This window comes from Calliphora vicina, chromosome 3 (assembly GCF_958450345.1).
Source record: "Calliphora vicina chromosome 3, idCalVici1.1, whole genome shotgun sequence".
Taxonomy (NCBI): Eukaryota; Metazoa; Arthropoda; class Insecta; order Diptera; family Calliphoridae; genus Calliphora; species Calliphora vicina.
The window spans coordinates 59,151,802-59,165,159 of NC_088782.1; the positions used below are offsets into that span (position 1 = coordinate 59,151,802).

The window sequence follows — 13,358 nt, forward strand, 5'->3', positions numbered from 1 at the left end:
TGCGAAATGTTATATATTTTTGGGCCGATTTTGATGAAACTTAAGAAAAATAAAAATTGAAGTCTAGTATTTATAATAACAACAAAAATTAAAATTAAACCTTAATATCACTTGGGGTTAAAATGACCCTCAACTTTTAACACATTCAATATGAATGGTGCTAAGTTTAATGTTTTTTCAGAATTAAATAAACAGATTCATTCAAGTTATTTTTTAAATCTAATAAATCAAAAGTACACTAACCCCCATTAACACGAAGTCTGGTTATGCCTTAACTAATAGTTATACTGTCGGTTAAAATTATTTTTGTATGAAAACTGTCAGTATAACTATTAGTTAAAACATAAACAGACTTCGTGTTACTGGGGGTAAAGGATTAAAATCAATTTTATTATTCAAAATATGAATTACGTTATTAAAGGAAAAATTAGGTATAAATACTTTGCCATTTGAAAAATTTGTGGTCAAAATTGTGAAAAAAATTTCAAAATCTATTTTCTAATACACAATACAATATTTTAAAGTTTGTTTCCTATAAAAATCAAATTTTGATCAGCAAAATTTAAATTGAAAATTTTTTTTATGGTTTTAGAAGTTTGGGGTCATTTTAACCCCAAGTGATATTAAGGGTTAATTTTAATTTTTCTGCTGTTTTTGTAAATACTAGGCTTTGTGATATATTTAAAAAAAATCCCACTTTGACGCATTTAAAGTGACCCAATCGAGTCTAAATGTATGACCGACCCCCACTAACTTTGGAGGACCGATCCACCCATGCTAGTGGAACACCCCCTGGAACCCCCTGGGGGGTCACCGTACAAAAATTTCAAATATCACCACTTTTGGCACTTTACATGATGTATGTATTGTGTATAAATTTTGTTTATGGAGCGTATGATTAATATAAATGTGATGTAGGTAATAAATAATATTAATCATGCGTCTGTGAGAATCAGCATAGCTTTATTTTTAAGATTTATGCATTAAACACATTCAAAATAACAGGCTACACGACCACACGAACACAAATTCTGCTAGCTGCATTTGTAGTCGTGTGGCAGCTACTGAATTATTTTAAAGACGACAGCTACAAAGTAAACAGCTGATTTATAATTCAGTGGTGCTACTTTAATAAAAAAATAACCGTACAAAATTCCAATGAATTAAGATTGAAACAATTATTTTCGGTAAAAATATATATATATATGGTTATAATTAATTAAGTATGTACCTGTTATTAATTTATTTCAATATGGTTATATAGTTGGTAGCCTGCTGTCTTGAATGTGTTTAATGCATTAGTTTAAACTTTAAACCATTGTTAACCAAACTCTCACAACAATAGATTTGCTTAGTATTCTAGTGTTATGAAAATATGAAAATATCCTTCACTGGCAACACATGTAAAATAACCCATGTTCGTTTTTTAATTTCGGTTTCACATATATAAGAAACTCACACATAGACGGTGCCCGCGGGCGTACTGCTGGATACCAATGCCTTAAACCAACATAATTTTTGCTCGCAATGAGCAAAATGATTAACACTAATAGTTTTAGCGTACTTAAGTAATGGACTATTCATATATTTTATAAAATAAAATAAATTTAATGAACAAAAATATAACATTTTAATTCACTTTGGATTAGATACCCAGGAACATTTTTAGAACATGTTCCAAAATAACTAGTTCTAGAATATTTATAATCAGAACTAGTTCAGATTCTTTGACAACATTGATTCTAGACTCATTCTATAAAACACAAACTTCATGAAACCATTAAAAACACGTTGAACTCTGTTTAACTTTTTGTAAAAAACGTACGAAAATTATTGAATTTAAAATGTTGCTATTTAACAACGATGAACAAAAATTAATCATAAGTATCATGGATATGGATGGATCTATTAATCTAATTGCATTAGGTACGTTAAAACAACTGAAATATTGTGTTCATTGAAAAAAAATTTACAGCGATCTTTTTCAAAATATTTGTTTAAGAGGATTCATTGTGAGCATTTATATAAACAAATACAAGTAACATTAAATATATCCAATTACTTTTTTGTAATATAATGAAAGAAACAAACAATGTTTCCCAGAACAAGTTTTAAATAAAAAACAATGATGGAAAAACTAGTTCTAGAACCGTTCATAAGAAGGCGTGTTAGTAATAGTATATCGTCTAGTTCCGAGGTTGACAATTTCAAACCAAAATCATTAATTAGAGAACTGTTTCCAGAACCGTTTCAAGGAACGGATAATGGCTTCTTAACGATTCCATAGAACTTGTTCCGAATGTGACAATTTGAAACAAAAATCATGAGATTTAAATAAACAAAAAATGTTATTATACCCTTCACCTTCGTGTGAAGGGTATATATAAGTTTGTCATTCCGTTTGTAATTTCCACAATATAATTCTCCGACCCTATAAAGTATATATATTTTGCATCCTTAGGGTACTGCTACACGTTCAATATATATTGTGATATTTGGATCGCAATCCATTTTATTGGATCAAGCAAAATTATGTTATTCTGCAATTTGGATGGCGATCCATCAATACTGCATGCTACACGTTCAATAAATATTGCGATACTGGATCGAGGTCAATATATATTGAACGTGTAGCAGTGCCCTTATAGATAGCGGAGTCGATTAAGCCATATCCGTCTGTCTGTTGAAATCAATTTTCTGAAGACCCCAGATATTTTCGGGATCCAAATCTTCAATAATTCTGTCAAACATGCTTTCGAGAAGTTTGCTATTTAAAATCAGTAAAATCGGTCCACAAATGGCTGAGATATGAGGAAAAAACCAGGACAACCTCGATTTTTTACCTATTTTTGACCTATATCTGGATTACTAAGTCACTAATATAGACAATATGGATATCTAATGATAGATATTTCAAAGACATTTGCAACGACGTATATAAGACCATAGTTAGTCGGACCTACAATGGGTCAAAATCGGAAAAAAATATTTTTTTCCCGAATTTTTTTTCACTAAAAAAAATTAAAAAAACCAAAAATTTTTTTTAAATTTAAAAATTTTTTTTTTTTAAATAACAATTCGAAATTTTTATTTTCCAAAAAATGAAAAAAAAACAACTTCGGAAAAAAAATAAATTTTGTTTTCCCAAATATATTTAAAATTTTAAGTAAAATCTATTCAGAATATTATAGTCCAGATAATTCTAAATATACTCTAAAAGTTTTACTAAAATTGGTAAACGTTAACCCTTAAATCGTGAAGGTCAAAAGTAAAATTTTTCAATATTTTGAAATTCTAATTTAAAGAGCGAAAAGTTGTATATTTTTGGGCCGATTTTGATGAAACTTAACATTAATATAACACAAAGCCTAGTATTTACAAAAACAGCAGAAAATTAAAAATAACCCTATATAGCACTTGGGGTTAAAATGAATACAACATTTCGCTCTTTAAATTAGAATTTCAAAATATTGAAAATTTTTGACCTTTACGATTTAAGAGTTAACGTTTTCCAATTTTAGTAAAACTTTTAGAGTATATTTAGAATTATCTGAACTATAATATTCTGAATAGATATTACTTAAAATTTATAGCAGTAAGGAAAAAAAATTGCCAAATAATTGGTTTTTCTCGAAAATTTCAAAATTTAAATCGCAGGTACGGAAAAACTATAAGAGATATTTTCATAATTTTTCCATATTTTTATTCCCTATTATATTCTCAATAAATCCCAATGAGATGATAACAAAATTCTGAAATCTGTTTAACAAAATTTTTAAAAATTTTAAAATGGAGTTTTGAAACTGCCGTTAAAAAAATTTATTTTTTTGGTCATACCTGCGTATAGGTTAATGTTATCCTACGAAGACAAAAACTCATATACAAGTAAATATGAATATATTCTAAGTAAAAATGAGCTTTTATTTTAATATTTTTCAAAATATGTTAATTTTGTTCCTACATTTCTTCTTCTAGTTGCCTGAGATACGGTAATGGCCTGGCGAATTTATAATAACTTTAACATTTTTTGACCAATTTCTATTTTTTATGTCTCATTAGAACGACAATTACGTACTCATTTCTATTCTTTTAAATTAAATTGCAAAAGTAATTTTTTAATGGCAAAATTTTTACAAAAACTGAAAAAAATGCATTTTTTCCCCTTGTAAATGCATCTCAAAACTTCAGAGGGTTTGCGGCACTTCTTAACCCCAGCCGATTTACCTAAAGTTTTTGCAGGATGATTTTTATACCCTTCAGCTTCGTGAGAAGGGTATATATAAGTTTGTCATTCCGTTTGTAATTTCTACATTTTTCATTTCCGACCCTATAAAGTATATATATTCTGGATCCTTATAGATAGCGGAGTCGATTAAGCCATGTCCGTCTGTCTGTCTGTCTGTCTGTCTGTCTGTCCGTCTGTCTGTCTGTCTGTCTGTCTGTCTGTTGAAATCAGTTTTCTGAAGACCCCAGATATCTTCGGGATCCAAATCTTCAATAATTCTGTCAGACATGCTTTCGAGAATTTTGCTATTTAAAATCAGCAAAATCGGTCCACAAATGGCTGAGATATGAGGAAAAAACCAAGACAACCTCGATTTTTGACCAATTTTTGACCTATATCTGGATTACTAAGACATTAATATAGACAATATGGATATCTAATGATAGATATTTCAAAGACATTTGCAACGACGTATATAAGACCATATTAAGTTGGACCTACAATGGGTCAAAATCGGGAAAAAAAATTTTTAACCCGAATTTTTTTTCAAAAAAAAAAAATTTAAAAAACCAAAAAAAAATTTTTAAAATTTAAAAAAAAAAAAATTTAAATTTAAAAAAATTTAAATTTAAAAAAAAAAAATTTAAAATAAATTTTTTTCCAAAAAATGAAAAAAAACAACTAAAAAAAAATTTTTAACCCGAATTTTTTTTTCAAAAAAAAAAAATTTAAAAAACCAAAAAAAAATTTTTAAAATTTAAAAAAAAAAAAAATTTAAATTTAAAATAAATTTTTTTCCAAAAAATGAAAAAAAAACAACTAAAAAAAAATTAAATTTTGTTTACCTAAAAATATTTAAAATTTTGAAGTATAATTTGGTGAAGGGTATATAAGATTCGGCACAGCCGAATATAGCACTCTTACTTGTTTTTACTAATGTTCACCAAACTGGGGGGTGAGAATGGCCAAAATCCAACTTTCGTTTATTAAGGGCCACCCTATTGTAACATATCGATATATTGGTCGTAGAGCCAAAAAGTATATTTATTCTAGATTCTCATAAGACGATCTAGCTATGTCCGTCCGTCTGTGTATTGAAAACACGATAGGGCCCAAATGAAAGGAAGTAGCTGGCTGAAATTTTCCACAAATACTCTCTGTTGATAAGGTTTCTTTGGTATGGAAAATCGGCAAATATCGTTCCATGATTTATACTGTTTGAGCAGTCATAAATATATTGATTATGCACCAATCCCAAAAAAATTTTCACAAATTAGTTCTAAATACTCTGAAATTAAGTTGTAAAGTATGGTAAAAATAGAGCAACATTTTTACACACAATTCATTATAAATAAGACGTTAATATTAAATTATTATTGCCACCATTACCCACATTTCCCTTATACGCTCAACACTGTCAGTGCCTCACTGGCCGAAGAGCACAAATGTTTACTTTTTCATTAACAAAACGTTTGATAACAATTTCCACTTCAGAATTTCAGTTTGTGTTGTTTTCGTGCAGCTCCACCAAAGTTAGTTCACGTTTTGAATTCGCAATGACTAGACGTTAAAAAGTAAAGATTGAAAAAAATTAAAAAAAAAATAAATAAATAATTATAAATTTCGTGATTAAAACCAAACAAATCGTTAAACAGTATTATTGTTTTTGTTTTTTTTTTAAATAATTATTAAATACACATAATTATTTTGTTGCTAGTGTGTATTATTTATTAGTATTATTTTATTGTTATTCATTAAGAATTTGATAAAACAAATATGTTGGAAAAGTGATATATGAAATATTTCAATTAAAAACAATACTATAGAAAAACAAAACGAATATAAAAATTAAAAAAAAAAGTTATAAAAAAACAAATAAAAAATCCAATAGATTAAAAACAAAGTGCCTTTATACTTGAGACTTGTGGAGCGATCAAAAGCATCTGGATGTGGATGGTCACTGTTTGGCCCATTAAATGAATGAATTGAATTTAATAATTAAAGTGCATGCAACAGATGCAGTGCAATAGATTTATTTCATTGATTTGATTTCAAAGAAGTTGAAATAATTTGCTTTTGAAGTGAAGTGATTTTGGTTGCACTGAACAAATGTTTATTAATAAATATAGAAAATTCAAAAAAAAAGTAGAAGATAAAATCAAACAAACAAACAAACTTAAAACAAGTGAGAAAGTTATCTGACTGTATATTATACCCTACATTTTAGTGAATTTTGTGGAATATTATTCCGAAACTTGAATTGTTTTTGAAACCTTAATTGATAAAAAATAAATTGCCGAAACAGACATTTTATTTTTATTACTTTAATTTATAAAAACAACACTAGTACATTATAACAAAAAGGAATACATTTACCAAATGACTCACAGTTGAGCAGTTAATTTATAACCAGAACTTTAAATTAATTAATTTAATTTGAGTAAAATTGTAATTCAAAATTAACAAATGTCAGCAATTCATTTCATAAAAATTTTGCCTAAAACGAAGCTTTATTTAAAGACTTTTATTTGAATAGAATTCATTCATTATTAAATTAGTTCATAAAAAAATTAATTCATAGTAGAATACATTCAACATTCTTACTAAGCATTTTTACTGTAATTCAAGTTGAAAGCAAATGTAATTCAAGCCTTGAATTATAGTCAAGTAATTGACTTACAGTTGTATTACACTTTATTCTTTATTGCGCATTCTCCAGTAAAAGGAGAAAAAATACGTTTTCATGTGTTTCTGAAACTAAATTTTTAAAAAGATCTGTATTTACTATATTTCAAGTTACAGTAGGGTCTAGATATATAAAAATCAATAATAAAACAAGTAAGAAAGTATGGTCGGTCAAGCCCCACCATATAATACCCTACACTAAGTAAAAGAGCAAAAAAAAATGTTCTTTTAAAATTTCAATAATTTATATTTTTGAGTGATTTTCGGAAGTTGGCCTTATATGGAGGCTATGACCAATTATGGACCGATCACCATGAAATTAGATCGTGTGATTTATGTCTATATTAAAGTTAACTATGTTGAATTTTGTGTGTTTACCAACACTTTTAAGCAATATATGCACGTTAAAGTGATTTTCGGAAGCGGGTCTATATGGGAGCTATGACTAATTATGGACCGATCGTAACAAAATTTGGTGACATGAATTTTGTGTATATAAAACTAATTTGGAGGGGAATTTGTGGAGATACATATATAAATTAAACATTTATGACCGATAAAGTCCAATTTCGGGAGGACATTTGTATGGGGGCTAGGTGAAATAATGGACCGATTTCAGCCAGCTTCAATAGGCTTGGTCCTTGAGCCGAAAAAATAATATGTATCAAATTTCATCGAAATATCTTCAAAATTGCGACCTGCACATCGCTTAATTGACTCAGAAAGTGATTCTAAGTATATTCTAAGTGATTCGATCGGTATACTTTAAGGTGGGTGGGTTAGACTAATATTTTTGGGCGTTGCACGAACGCATAATACCCTCCCCACTATGGTGGTGTAGGGTATAAAAAAAATATATCTAAAAATTTCATTCCGTAAAAATTAAAAAAAAATTATTTCGGCGGATGCTGGCGGCTACAATTTTTTTAAAAAGACATTCCCCAAACGTTTCTTTAAATGATGTATATAGTCATTGGACGGGCTTCGACGGTCTTTTTTTTGGCAAGCTACTTATAACATTCTTAGAAAAAAAAAATATCAGTATATTTGAGACCAAAGTTTAAAGGACTATAACAGGAAAATTGAGAGACCCATAAATATAAGATATATACTTAGTAAAAGCCTATGTCAATGCTTATCTATGTTTTGAAATATGAATTTCTATATGGTAAAACAATTGAGATATATGTAATTTAGTAAAGCAGTAAATTATTAAAAAAAAAATAACGAAAACATTATTCAAAATTGTTTGAACTTCTGGCGCTTCTGTCGAGAAAACGAAATGTCCAATTGAAAAACCCATTTGTATTGGAGGAGAGCAGATTGTCAGCTTCCAAATTCTAAAGATACCGATTTTCATAATTTTGTCCACCTAGATTTTGATTTGGAGCCACAGTGCATATGCTATATTATTCAAGTTTAAAACATAATTATATTTGCATTCAAGTCAAATTCCAACAAAATGCTCAAGTGCTTGAATATTTTGGGCTTTTGTACTTATTGGTTTGGAATTCTTAGATTTTTTGCTAAATCAAATCTAGTCCGAATTTAATAAAAATATTAGTTTTTATTCAATTTGTTTTTATGTTTTTTTTTTTAATCATTGACAAAATTAATGAATTCAGTGATTCAATAAACAATTCATTATATAAAGATTCTATTAAATGAATCAATTCAATGCTTTTGAAGTACCAAATTCTTTATAAATGTTTTAGGGAAATGGTTAATATATTAATTATAATTTGATTTTAACAACTTAATTAAGAATTAATTCTTTGAAACCTATGCTAATAACCCTACTTATAAAATATTCAAAATTTCGTTTGTAATTTGTACAAGATTCATTTGTAGAATATAGTCGTGAGAATTTTGATAGAATTGGCTGAGATTTAAGCAAAAATCCTCGACCTCCAAATCGTACTATAAATGTCCGAAATATAAACAAAAGTGCATCCGAAACCATAGACATTTTTCAACGGCAAAAGTAGCTGAATCTAAATATTTTAGAAATAAATCTCCCATTTCTAACTGTCTGATGGTGTGTTATGGTAATCAGAGGGTACTAAGAAACGCTCACCTAAAAGCCTGACACGTAAATCACCCAGTGCCGGACAATTACATTCTGACAACTTCTGCAGAAGTCGTCATAAGGTAACCCAAGTCTTGCGGCATGAGTACCGAAAGTGCAATGCTCGGTGATCATCGCCAACTTGTTGCTAAGTCCTATTCCTTGTAGTCGAAGTAGATACGATGTGCGTTTACATTCCAATTGTCCCTGTGTACACATTTGAGTACAACCTTCGAATGTCTCGCTATCTCATTTAAGGATGTCCGGCATTCCTGGACCATATTCAATGTTGTATAAACACCTAACAGGGATTTAATTGCGGCTTTACTGTCAGTATATATACGGATATCTCTACCAGAGACACTGTAATATCTGAGCCAGTTTGCCGCTATTCTAATGGCCGATACTTCGGCCTAAACGATGCAGCATCCATTTCTTATTCCAAATTTAGGAATATATACACCACCGACCACTCTATCCCCCTTTTTGGACCCATCCGTATTGATGGATAGCCTCCTTACATCGACGGAGAGACCATCATCAGGCTCCATACTGGATGGGATTGAGAAACCAAAGTTCCTCAGGAAGAAGGGTTTGGGGGTGAAGTAATCAATATGATCAGGAAGATTACGATTGGAGGCCCTATCCATTGCCCATAGAATAATATAGTTTTAGTAACCGAATCAACTAGCCAGTTCGTGTTCCAGGGGTCTAATATCCCATCTCGTGCCTATGGCCTTTTTGCAGGCATACATAGCCGTTATGGCCTTAGCTGCTCTTGCCTCTGTATTGAGTTTCCAGGATAATTTCCTGTCGAGTATGATGCCCAGGTACTTTGCATTATCCGAGAGCAACAATTCGGCTGATACCAAAGAATATAAATGATTTTCGGAAGTGGGCCTTATATGGGAGCAATGACTAATTATGCACCGATCATCATAAAATTAGATAATATGACTTGGTATAGATACCTATATAAATTGACAAGTTAAGACCGATAAAATCCAATTTTGGGAGGACATTTGTATGGGGGCTAGACCGATTTCAGCCAGTTTCAATAAGCTTCGTTCTTGGGCTAAAACAAAATTGTTACCTGTACTTTGCGCACAAGGTTTTCATGGACAGAAAGCCAGACGGACGGACGGAATGCGTTTAACTGATCTTTAAATACTTTTAGATTGGTATTATACCCTCTCCACTATGGTGGTATGGGGCATAAATACTTTGGAATCTAATATCTTGAATTAAACAATTATTTTATAAAATATTTAACTAGACTTTATATAAGGGGGATTTCATGTCAAGTGAATCAACTTTTGAAATCGATGTCTTCTGATCGGGATATAATTTGCACCAATGTTAGTTAAATATAGTAATTCAGACACAATTTTTCAACAAGATCGGTCGAGAACTCTCTGAATTAAGGTTGTCAACATTTGAATATTTTGCCAAACAGTTGTTTTTTTCTCATCCATGTAACTTATTACCTATTGTTCTTAGCAAAATGTGTCCCAAATAGTTTAGATTGCTATTTTTCCAATATTTCGAAAAAAAAATTTAAAAAAAAAATAAAAAAAATATTTTTAAAAACTTTTTTGATATTTTTTCTCAATAGAAAGCTTAGATTTTTTCCTTGAAGACCTTTTTGGTCGCTTAGTTGGATGAGAGTTGGATATCTATCAAAATAAATGTATTGTCACTCAAGACATACAATTTTTGAGTTTTTTTTTCCAACATTTAACCGATTTTGAAAAAATTTAAAAAAAGTTCTTGATTTCGGAAAAAAATGTCAAACATTTTTTTATTTTTTTTCGAAAGATTGAAGAAATAGCTATCTAAACCATTTGGGACACATTTTGCTAAGAACAATAGGTAATAAGTTACATGGATGAGAAAAACACCTGTTTGCCCAAAAAGCCACATTTTTACCCCGTCTAACTCAGAGAGTTCTTTACCGATCTTGTTGAAAAATTGTGTCTGACTATAGGACTAACCTTGGTGCATATTTCATCCCGATCGGAAGACATCGTTTAAAAAAGTTGGTTCATCTGACATGAAATCCCCCTTCAATTTATTATTATATACATCTATATGTATTAAATTTTTCAAATATATTTTACTCCTCAATCGTTCGAATAATCGAGGAAATTTTAAAAAATATTCGATAACAGGAATAATAAAAAAATTATAAACTTTTGTTCGATTAAAATAATACTCGAATAATTGACACCCTACTTATAACTAATTTAACAATATTCATTCCTCTATTAATCTCTGTCCTGAAAAATTAGATGGATCGTGTCGCTTGTATACTGACCAGTGGCTAGGTGAGATCTTAAAAATGGTAATAGGCATTTTGTATACTCTATAAATTTTATCATTTATTGTAGCCATTGCGAATAAAGGTTGTGCTATTTCCCTACAAGAATAAATTATCTGAAACATCACCATGCTGTGTTTAAAATCTTGTCCTGCAGATTCAAGTTTAAAAAGCTATTAAATATCACCTCCTAAACATAGTAATATATTCACAGTTTTAAACAAAATTTGCATAATCATACGTACGTACAAAAATAAACACACCCAAAAAAAACGTAGTGTTTGTTTTGATTCAAACAACAAATAAATATTTGCATGTGCAGTTTTGTACACACTGTAATATTTAAAGTATTTCTGTACGATGCAACCAGCCAGCCAGCACACACTTTGGTATGGGGTACTTTTTGTTAAAATTTTATAATTTTATGGGGACAAACAAACGAACAAACATATTCACGTAAACTAAAACAAAAACAACAACAAAAAAAATAAAGATGAAGACGATCTTAATCGTTTTCATAAATCAAAGTATTTATAGGATTTGAATGGGATTATGTGTCTCATTGTTTAGTGCATACAAATTATTGAGCATTTTAATAGGTTGATGATTTAAGAGGTTTTTTTAAATCTTTGCAAATCATCTTTGTTTAACACGATTTAAAATTCAAGAGATGTTAACTATTCAATTAATATTTATTATATGCAAGTAGAGAGCAAAATAATATACTAATTAGGAATTTTGTAAAATATTTAAAACGACCTACATATGAGTACTAAAAAATTATGTACTTTGGAAGTGTGCTACTTTCTTCAAAAGATTTAATTGGGACATGCTGCTACTTAAAGACTGAAGTTGTTCATATTAGAGCACGTAAAAAAATACTCTACAACTTTCGATTTAATTAAAAATTGAACATGAAAATAAATATTTATTAAGTAGTAGCACTAAAATAGTAATGTCAGTAATAGTATAATCAAATTTGCTGTGTAATTTATCATAATGCCCCAGCAGTTAAGCAAATAGTCAATGTATACTTTATAGACAGTAATTTTCAATAATGTCTGATCACTTGGCTGGCGTCAATTTTTATTTTTTGAGCCATTGGACACGTATATGCCCTTTGTAGTGCAAAGATAAGTCAATTGGTTACTTTATACATCCCAGGTAATCTAGCATAAAGTCAATTGCCTGCTTAGGACATGCATGTGTTAAAATTAATAGTCATGTAACATGTAATCGAGCGTTGTCATGATGGAATATTACGGTTTCATGTCTGTCGGATATTCTGGGAGTTCGGTACAGATTCCCTGTGATGGTCTTGTAAGATTTCAACAGCTCATAATAGATAGGTTCCTTTTGGTCCCACCAAAAATCGATTTGGCTGGTTGACCGGGCTTCACATTCGATCTCTTACGTTTCGAATTATCATAATGGATCCATTCTTCATCGTAAGTAATGATTCGGTGCGTTATGATTTTCATTCATAACGCACAGTGGGGCAAATTCAAAATTTTTTTGGAAATAAATCTGACATTTCTGAACGGCAGGTCCGATCGGAGTATTCGAGTTAAACTTATTAAAATGGGCCATACAAATGTTCCAGGGTCGGCGATATGGGGACTCAATGTAGGGTACCTTCGACATGTAACATATCTAAACACGTGCAGTCATTTTATTACCCATCCGATTTCAAAGATTTTTAAATTTTTGGAAAGCGCTCTGCTAAAAAATCTTGTCAAAAGGAATCCCGCAATTCCTAAATATTGGACCGAAAATGCCAAAAATGGTATTTTTAAAATTTTGCATATAGGGTCCACATTTCCTTCGTCCCTGGGAAAATACTTTGAGGATGAATAGGGAACACATCAAGGTTTCCAAAGCTGCTTTCCATTTTCTGATCCCAGCTTTGGGATTTTAGAACATGTGGCCCACAGTTGGAATTTTCATAAAAAAAATAGATCAAATTCTAAAGGGATATGTTTTTATACCAAAATGTTTTCCGTAAAGATAACTTACAGAGTCCATTGGTTGCAAAAGTACCCTCTATATTTTAAAAAAGC

General features: G+C 29.9%; 1 protein-coding gene across 4 annotated transcripts in view; it reads left to right on the forward strand.

Moving 5' to 3' along the window:
- Positions 1-5,780: 5,780 nt before the first annotated feature.
- Positions 5,781-13,358, forward strand: part of LOC135953632 (G-protein coupled receptor Mth2-like) — a 47,786-nt gene continuing 40,208 nt past the window's right edge. For 2 of the 4 annotated variants that reach the window (XM_065503592.1, XM_065503595.1), the window contains exon 1: positions 5,801-5,941. The gene's annotated coding sequence lies outside the window, so the exon portion shown is untranslated. The other 2 variants (XM_065503594.1, XM_065503593.1) reach the window with 2 other exon arrangements.